Below are 10,297 nucleotides of genomic sequence, written 5' to 3'. Positions count from 1 at the left end.
GAGGGGTGTGGCCACGGCCGGGGCGGGGTTGAGGGCCAAATCACACCCACAGGCCCTTGGGGCCAGACCCTTCCTCCGCCCACCTCTCTGCGCCTGCGCCTGATAACGTGGGGCCGGCTGGGAGGTAGCGATGGCCTGGTGGTTGGTGCGCTGGCAAGTTGCTTGTTGCGCTGCTCTAGCCTTAGCCACATCCTCATCACCTGTGCCGGCCATCTGAGTGTCCAGCCTTCTCAGTCCTCAAACCCCAATCAAGAGTGAACATAAACCTCACCCCCAAAAATTTCCTTCAGCCCGTTGGTAATCCCTCTTCCCAGGCAGTCTACTGTAACTATTCCTTACATAACCATAGATCTGCTTTTGGTCACTATAGATTAGTTTGCAGCTTATGGAGTTGTATGTAAATGTAATCATATACTATGTGCTTTGGAGGGGGTTAGAAATCCAGCTTAATCATTTCTGGATTCATCCATGTTGCTGAGTGTATCAATAGTTCATTCCTTTTTTATTACTGAGTAGTAGTCCATTATATGGATATCGCACCATGTGTTTATCCATTCACACGTTGTTGGACTTTTAGGTTGTTTCCAGTTTCTGGCTATCTCGAAGCTATCGACATAGTTGTGCAAGCCTTTGTATGGGCATACGCTTTTGTTTCGCTTAATACCTACGAGTGAATGGCTCTCATTATGATAGATATATATTTAACTTTTTAAGAAAACTGACAAATTGTTTTTCAAAGTGGTTGTTCCACTTTACATTCCCACCAACAGTGAGTGACAGTTCTAGATTCTCCATATTCTCACCAAAACTTATTGGACATTCTAAATGTCTAAAAGACATTCTAGAGATCTAAAAGATCTCATGTAGGTTTAATTTGCTTTTGTCTAATGACTAATGAAGTTGAACATCCTTTCATAAGCATATGTCATCCATGTATTTTTTTAGTAAAGTGTCAATTCAAATCTTTTGCCCATTTTTAAAAATTGGGTTTCTCATTCTCTTACTAATAAGTGTTTCAAGTTTTTTATATACTTTGGATATGTCTTTTCAGATATGTGATTTGTGAATATTTTCTTCCAGTCTGTGGCTGGAATCTTTTCATTGACTTAAAAGCATGTTTCAAAAGCAGACATTCTTAATTTTGACAAAGTTTAACTTAGCTATTTTTATTTGTTTTTAGTGTCATATCTAAGAAATCTTTGCCTAACCCAAGGTCCTACAGATTTTGTCTATTTTTTCTCTATAAGTTTCATAGTTCTAAAATTTAAACTTATGATGATGATCTATGCTACATTAATTTTTATATATATTGCAAGCGATGAGTTAAAGTTAATTTTTTGCTATAGCTATCCATTTTTTTCAGCCATTTGTTGAAAAAATTATATTTTCTCCATTGAACTGCCTTTGCCACTTAGTGGGAAATCAGTTGATTATATAAATGTGGGCTTATTTATGGAATCTATTCTATTCATTGATTTATCTATCATGACATTGATACCACATAGTCCTGATTACCATAGCTTTATAATAAGCTTGAAATCAGATAATTTAAATCCTCCAACTTTGTTCTTTTTTCTCCAAGTGGTCTTTGCTATATGCTTTGCATTTCCAAATGAATTTTAGAATCAGTTTGTCAATTTCAACAAAAACAAAAAACAAAGCCTGCTGAGATTTTGATTGGAATTGTAAGGGATCTATAGATCAATCTACATCAAACCTTAAAAAAATTGAGTCTTCCAATCTATGAATATGGTATACATCTCCATGTACACAGGTATTCTGTAATTTCTCTCAGAAATGTTTGTAGTTTTCAGTGTATAGGCCTTGCATATCTTTTGACAGATTTATCTCTAAGTTTTCATAGTTCTAGTGTTATTATAAATGGTATTATTTTTATATTTTTAATAGTTTATTGCTAATATATAGAAATACAAATGATTTTTGTATACTTATCTTGTATCCTGAAAACTTAGTACACTCACTTATTAGTTTAGGTAGTTTTTTATACATACCAAAAGATTTTCTATATAGACAGTCATTTCATCAATGAATAATGACCATTTTGTTCTTCCTTTCTAACCTGGATGACTTTTACTTCTTTTTCTTACCTTCCTGCACTAGCTAGAACCTCCAGTAGCATTTAATGGGGAATGGGTAGTCTTTTCAATATAAATATGGCTAGGTCAGTTGAATATTTATATAAGGAAACATGAGGGGTACCTGGGTGGCTCAGTCGGTTAAGCATCCAACTTCGGCCCAGGTCATGATCTCGAAGTTTGTGGGTTAGAGCCCACTCAGGCCATCTGCTGTCAGCACAGAGCCCTCTTCAGATCCTCTGTCCCCTTCTTGTTCGCGTGCATGTGCTCTCTCTCTCTCTCTCAAAAAATCAATACATATAAAAAATTTTTAATAAAAAAAAACATGAACCTTGGCCTCCACCACACACCATACACAAAAATCAATTTGAGAAGCATATGAAAGGTAAGAGATGAAAGATAAGAGACCATGTTAATGGGTAACAGCAGGCAAATATTTCCTTCATGGGACACAAATAGCTGTAACCATAGAAGACTGATACATTAATTCAATTTAATTTATAAATTAAATAAGCTTAACTTCTACATCAGTTAATAAAATTTCTACTCATCAAAAGACACCATTAAGAGAGTGAAAAGGTAAGTGACAGGGCAGCAGGAGATGTTTGTAAAACATATATCTGACAAAGAGCTCCTATAAATTAATAAGAAAATCTCTGGATTAATTTTAGGGAAGGGGAGAGGCAGAAGACTTGCACTGACCTTCACAAAAAAGAAGATCCAAATGGATGAAGATCCAAGCAGATGAAAAGACATTCAACATCATTAGGTCAACAAGAAAATGCAAATTAAAACCACAATTGATTTACCACTATAAATCAAAACTCTCAACCTCCCACCATACTGCAACCAGTCTGGAAAACTGGAAGCATTATTAAAGCTAAATATACATATATGCCCTATGACCTAGCAGCTCCATTTCTGGATATATGCCCCATACAAATGAATGCTTATGTCCAGAGAAAGACATGTAGAGGAGTGTTCATGGAAGCTTTATTTGTAATGGCTAAAACTAGAAACAAGCCCAATTCCATCAACAATAGAATGCGCAACCATATTTTGTTTTACTCATAAATTGAAATACTACCGTATGCTGTGGAATACAATAATGAAAAAGAACAAACCACTGCCGCATGCAAGCATATGGATGAATATCACAAATATAATGCAATCAAAACAACCTAGCCACAAAATATTACATCTGTATAATTCTATTTATATGAAGTTCATAAAGAGGCCAGACTAACCCATGGTTATTTTTGTTGGGGGTGGGGACTGATAACCACTGGGACAAGTACAAGCAAACTTATTGGGGTACCGGAAATGATCTGTATCTTTTTGTGGTGGCTAAACAGAGATATACACATGTGAAAATACACTGTGCTCTACACATAAGATTTATTTGTTTTATGTACATTAGTTTTATTAACATAAAAGACAACTAAATAAAGTATTGGTTTCTGAACATAATGCAATTCTACTGATATGTATCTATTTCTGAGCCAAAGTTGCACTCTTAACGCTGTAACTTCCTAGGAGGTTTGATGTCTGAAAAATAAGTCTAACTGTTTTTCTTTCAAAAATTTCCTGCACACGTATGCTTCCAGGTGAACTTTGGGACCAGTTTTTCAAATTCCTCAGAAAAAAACCTGTTAGGATTTTCGTTGGAATTATGCCATATCTGTACTTTATTTGGAGAGCACTTAAATCTCTTCAATATTGACTCTTTCCATCCAATTAACATGGTTCATTTATTCAGGAATTCAGTCAAGTTTTAAGGTATTTTTCAGGTAATGCTTGAATATTTTTGGTATATTATTATTATGTACATGATATGTATTAAGTAATTATTATTTCTGCTGCTATTATATAAGAAATATTTATCCTGTTACATTCTGTAATCATTGATGGTACATGAAAAGGCTTTTAAAAATTATGTATCTGGGGGACCTGGGTGGCTAGTTGGTGGAGGATCTGACTCTTGATTTCAGCTCAGGTCATGGTCCCGGGGTCATGGGATTGGGCCCTACGTCAGGCTCCATACTCGGGGAGCCTGCTTGGGATTCTCTCTCCCTCCCTCTGCCCCTCCATTCCCTTTTTCTCTCTCTTTCTCAAATAAAAAATATCCAGATAGATAGATAGATAGATAGATAGATAGATAATGGATGGATGGATGGATGGATGGATGGATAGATGATAGATGGATGGATAGGTAGATGGATGGATAATGGATAGATAGATAGATCTGGCCACTTTGATGAGCTTCTTCATTTTCATTGAACAAAGTATTATAGTTTTTCTTCATTGGACTTTTTTAACTTCCAGGTATAAAGTATCAAACCTTTTCTCCATTATATGAGAGTCTGATTTTTGGTTAATTTTCTACGTTTTCTTGGAAACAGGTAAAGATGGTATGTGTCAACTATGTTACTTGGCAACATTGCTTGGTTTGTAACTTTTATCTGGACTTGGAGTCACTGTAGCCTTGGGGTCCTTTTCTAACCTGCAAGTCCCTTGTGGGGACCCTGAAGGCCATGCCTTAAAGTTGTTTCCAGAGATATTGTTTGCTAGGGGGCATGAAATCAGGGCAACTTGTACACCTGCCCAATGTAGATCTTGTCTTCTTGCTCCTGAGCCATCTGCTGAGTGAACTGCTTCAAAGATTCCCATGGTTGGAAATATCTGACAGTGCCTTGGTGGCATGTGAGGTTCCTGTCCTATATTTTCTGAATAGTGTCCTATATTTTCTGAATAGTGTCCTATATTTTCTGAATAGTGTCGTGTGTGACCTCCAGTAGCCTTAGGAGTCTGAAAGTTAGGCTGAATCTAAGAAGACCTACCCGTGGGCATCACAGGGTAATGGCAACAGTAGGCTAAGACCCTCAAATGCTCAATTTACTTCAACCGATGGACTACAAGATAAAGGAATTGGAAAGGAAATGCTAACAAAGCACTGAATGTCTGGGTGAAAAAGTACTTTTACCCCTTCTCTGATGTAGAAAAATCTGAGACATATGACAGAGGACAAATCCCTGTGGGGCAGTTGCAGGTTGGAGTAAAACCAAATTCATACGGAGAGGAGAAACTGTTCATTGTCCGCGAAAGGGACCTGGCCAGAAACCCGGAAACCTGGCCAGAAAGGGCGGCTACGGGGATGGATTCGTGTCTGGCTGCGTGGGTGTTGAGGGGGGCCACGAAGACAAGAGAATGAACTTGAAGACCCCATACTTGTGATAAACTAGGTGGTACCTCCAAGTTGACTCCAACTCCATTCAAACTTTTATCTGCATGGAGGAATGTTCGAGAGCACACAAGGGAGCAAAGGGCAAAAGCAGACACATGGCTGAGTGGTGTCCAGCAGGAGCAAGCAGGACTACAGTAACAACAGGACTGGGGTCACCAATGAAAGAAAGTTCTCTGTGTGTCGAAAGGGGTAACCCCAGGTCAACCCCAAAGTCTGACAAAAACTATGGACTGAGCGCTTGAGTGAATTTAGTGCGACACTAGAGCCCGACCAGTGTCCTCTGCTGCCACCTAGTGAAAATAGATGGGAATGAAAAGATTTTCTACAGTTCAGACATTTTTTTAAAGCCACAATTGGTTATTTTAAGGGCCCACGCTGTACTTTCAGACTAGATAAAATTCTTGATTTAACAGCATATGGTGTGGGGAGATGATTTTTCTAAAAAGTTTAAATAAATTTCACTGTAGTATGTTGTTTGTTACAAACTAGCATGTAATATTGTCTGATGTAAAATTCCTAGAATTCCCAGAATAAAAAGGGTACTGAAGGTCCTGTAAAGACAGATGGCCAAAGACCAGTCCAGTTGCATAAGATATGGAGGGGACATCCTTACCCCCCTGGGTAATATAAATTCTGGTGATCAAAAGATGTGCCTACTTGTCCTTTTCTTCATTAAAAGTGTTCAACAAACTCATGGAGGTAAATGACTGGCAAAGGTTTAACAAAACACTTCTGCATGAGAATCTAATCCTGGGTTTCTTTCCCTGAGAGTGTGCGTCAACTATGTTGCTAGACAACGTTGCTTACAGTAAAAATGATCATTGGTAAATTGCATCTGGACTGACAGACTTATAAATACCTGATGGGGAAACCACTGTTTTGGGTTTCCTGAGTGTGGAACCCTTGTAACTGCGCACGTCCCTCGCAGAGGCCCTGGAAGCTATGCCTCCAGAATTACTGTGAGATTGCCTCCCGGGAGGCATGCACATTGAAATCAGAGCTGCTCTGGTAAAGGCCAGATGTGCACCTCACCTCCTTGTACCTACTGAGTGAACAATGACAGGCACACTCACTGGAAAGAGTTCCAGATCTTCCCTGCTGACTGCTGCAGTTCTTGCCCCGTATCCTTCTTAATAAGTTGAGCGTGGCCCATGGTCACCTTGTGAGGCTGAGTCAGCCTAACATCACCCCTGATGGGCCTTGCATAGGTAATTACATCAGCCACCCAAATGACTTTTTTTTCCGTTTCCTTTCCTTAACCGTATTCATTTCCTTTTCATTTGTAATTTGTTATAATTTGTTGAATTATAATGAATATAATAGCGAGGGAAAGGGGTTCAGTGGCTGAAGAACTCCTAGAAAGACTTCACAGGGATTCACTGCTAACATTTTGCCATGTTTGCTTTATTTTATTTTTATTTTCCCTCTACATGTATTATTACTATTATTTTATTATTATTATTATTATTATTATTATTATTATTATTATTTGGGAGCAAGTTGCAGCCATCATATCCCTTTACTCTTAAATACTTTATTGTGAATACTCTAAAAACAAGACATCTACTTGCATAACCACAGTATAACTCTCAAGGTGGAAAATCACATTAATACAAAGCTATTACCTAATTGACAGACCTATGAAAATTTCACCAGTTTTTCCAATATTGTACTTCAGAGCATATGTTTTCCTGGTCCCAGATCCCATCTTTTAGTCATCACATTGCTTGTGTTTGTCTTGTACTTCTATTCCTCTTTAGCTGGGAATAGCTCCTTAGCCCCTTTTTTGTTTGTTTGTTTGTTTGTTTGTTTGTTTGTTTTTTGTCTTTCATGGCACAGGAAGTTTGAAGAGTATAGGCCTTGCTCCCTCATGCTCAGATCCAGGTTTGGGGCCCCACACTTTTGGGAAATCCACTCTGGCCCTCCTCTACCTGCATCTCCCAAGTCTAGAGTCAAGGAGGCAAGCCCATGGGAACCTGCCCACTTCCTTCCAGACCAAAGGTCAGCAAACTTTTTCTTTAAAGGAACAGAAGATAGGGGCACCTGGATGGCTCAGTCAGTTAGGCGTCCAACTTCAACTCAGGTCATGATTTCACAGTTTGTGGGCTCAAGCCCCACGTCAGGCTCTGAGCTGACAGCTCGGAGCCTGGAGCCTGCTTCAGATTCTGTGTGTCTCTCTCTCTCTTTCTGTCCCTTCCCTGCTTGTGCGCTCTCTCTTTCTCAAAAACAAATAAATAAGCATTAGAAAAAAACTAATAAAGGAACAGAGAATAAATATTTTAGGCTTTGTAGCCCTGAAGATGTCTGCTCTAACTCCTCAGCTGTGCCATTGTGTAACAAGAAAGCAGCCACAGATGATATGTAAATGAAGAAGTGTGGCTGGGATTCCAATAACATTTTATTTACAAAATCAGACAGAGGGCCTCGATTTGGCCCAGGAGCATAGCTTACTAACCACTTTTCTAATCCATGCCGTGGCTACCCAAAGATCCACAATGCCATGCCCCAACAGCCTCATGCCCCCTATACAGGACTGGCCTGTGTGGGCCTCTCTTCCACTTCCCACGTTCCAGTGTGGGACTCCAAGGAGTCTAAAAAGTCTACATTTGAACTTGGCCTTCAGCTTGGTCTGAAGGTTTACTTTGTCCAGAGAAAAAAGAACTTAACATATTTTATTCAACCATTTATTGCTTGAATTATAACTTCTAAACATTCAGACATATGGTATGTGGTCTCCATTTATATTTTGCCCTTGCCCCAGAATGCAAGGGGCAACCTGTGCAAAAGCACAAACACTTCTCAGAACAGCTTCAGCCAGCTGAACGGGTCCCCACAGGCGCTCATCTGCAAAGGGAATCTGCGAGCTGGCTCCTATCTCCACATCGCTCCGGGAGAGTCTGGAGAGACCTGTGGCAATGCCGAGCAGCCTCCCTCGCCTTCAGCTCCTCGGCTTGGCTGCAGGCCCCATGCTCAGTGCTCATGTTCTCAGTGACAGAACAAGGATGACACCAACTGGCCAGTTCCTCATTCCTCCTATCAGATACTTCTGGAACGTCTTTTCTTTCTAGTTTATCTAACTACTTTCTTTGAACCTCTTGATGTTTGAACAACACATTCCTTTGTGGCAGATGGAAGACCTCTGAAGGTTGCTTTTTGTCTCCCTTTATCATTCATTTAACATACTATCCCTACCATGATGACTCCCACCTCTGTCGTCACCACCGCTGCCACCACCGTCACCATCACCACGACCATCACCGCCACCACCGTCACCCTCATCATGACCCCCGCTGCCACCACCATGACTGCCACCGTCACCATGACTACCGCCACCTCTGCCATCACCACACTGCCACCACTTCCTCTGTGCTCACCGCAGAGCCTATAAGTCACATTTCTGTCACTCAGAACACTCCAAACCCAGAAGACGTTGTAGGGGGTCGCCATCTTACCAACACTAGTGCATACTCGTGTCCAAGAGACTTTGGAACTCCAACTAGCTACCTACGCAAACACCAGTATGGTGCCCAGATCTTGTAAGCAGTGCAGTGTATTGGGAAAGACGATCGATTCTCTAAAATGTTACCCCATGAAGTACTTCTAACTTTTTTAGAGGTAAGTGATGAGTATTGGTCTAAATATCATTTTCAATAAAGTAATACTTTTGGCAAGGCATCCAATAACATCTAAATCTAAGAATATACTGCTATGTAATTTACATAATTACTAGACTCTAGTAACATATAATTTGCTGTTATATAGTTTACTCTTCTTTTCATTATTTTGCTCTATTTTTTTACTTTTGTCCTAAAATCGTGTTCTATAAACTCTAAAAGTTGTTCCACTGTAATTTGTTTTCTCTTTATGATGCTTTGAATCGCCAGGAGAAGGCCATTTTTATGAAAGTGCTTTGCAATACTATATTGATGAGTTACTCTATCATTTTTATTTGCCAATAGTTATGCCTATACTTATCATAATTTACTTATTTATACCCTCAATAACTCAAGTCACTGTCAAAACACATAATTAGGCAAGATATGAGACAGAACAAACACGGGAATTTTGCACACAAACATATAGGGCTGAATCAGTTATTGAGTGGATTCCCTTCTTTTCTAGCTGTGATAGAAAGAGCTGAGGTTTGGACTGAAAAGCCTCAAGTGCTGGTTTTGGCTCAGCCAAAACCCCCTGAGGTCAAAACCACCACCTTCCCTGGCCCTTAGTTTTCTTCCCACTGTAAAGAGAGGAGCATGATAATGCTGGTTCTCTGCTCTGCAATGCAGGTCATAGGAAGATCAAATGATAAATGCTTTATTAGCAGTACCTTAATGGGCTGGTCAGTATCATTTCACGGCGTGCCAAGGCTGTTCATGGGATCATGATCCCTAATGCTGTGGTGGCATTGTGTTCCTTTGACAGATGTCATCCGAACAGATAATGTGCTGGAGCAGCCCTCTGTCTCTTTATTGGAACTCTATCTTGGGAATGAGGGCCTTCTTAAATTTTGCGTGTTAGGTACCTGCCTTGCTTCACCCTTGCCGTGGCCCTGGTACCCTGGGAGAGATACTTACAAAGCCCACAGATACAGGAATAAGCATTGTCATTGTTTCCTGGCCTATCGTGCTCTGGTTATTGAAGCTCCATCACAGAGGGGCTGGCCTTCTGCATTCCTTTACATCAAGCTAACCGTGGGCCTAGAAGTCATTGGATTTTAACTTCATGTCCCATCTTGTGGCTGCCCATGGACTAAGTCTCCCCTCTCTGCAAACTTTACATCTATATATACACTTCAGGAAAACAAAACAAAACAAAACAAAAGCAGCTATGAAGCTGTGTTACAGATTCTCTTTTCAGTCTTGGACCTGGGGTTGATGTACCTCACCGGATTTGGGGAATTTTGAACACTGGTATTTGGAATATTTTTTTCTACCCCATTCTTTTTTTCCTCTCCTTT

Source organism: Panthera leo, chromosome E2 (genome assembly GCF_018350215.1).
Source record: "Panthera leo isolate Ple1 chromosome E2, P.leo_Ple1_pat1.1, whole genome shotgun sequence".
NCBI classification, from domain to species: domain Eukaryota; kingdom Metazoa; phylum Chordata; class Mammalia; order Carnivora; family Felidae; genus Panthera; species Panthera leo.
The sequence above is the reverse complement of the archived record's forward strand: the minus strand, read 5'-3'. Positions refer to the sequence as shown.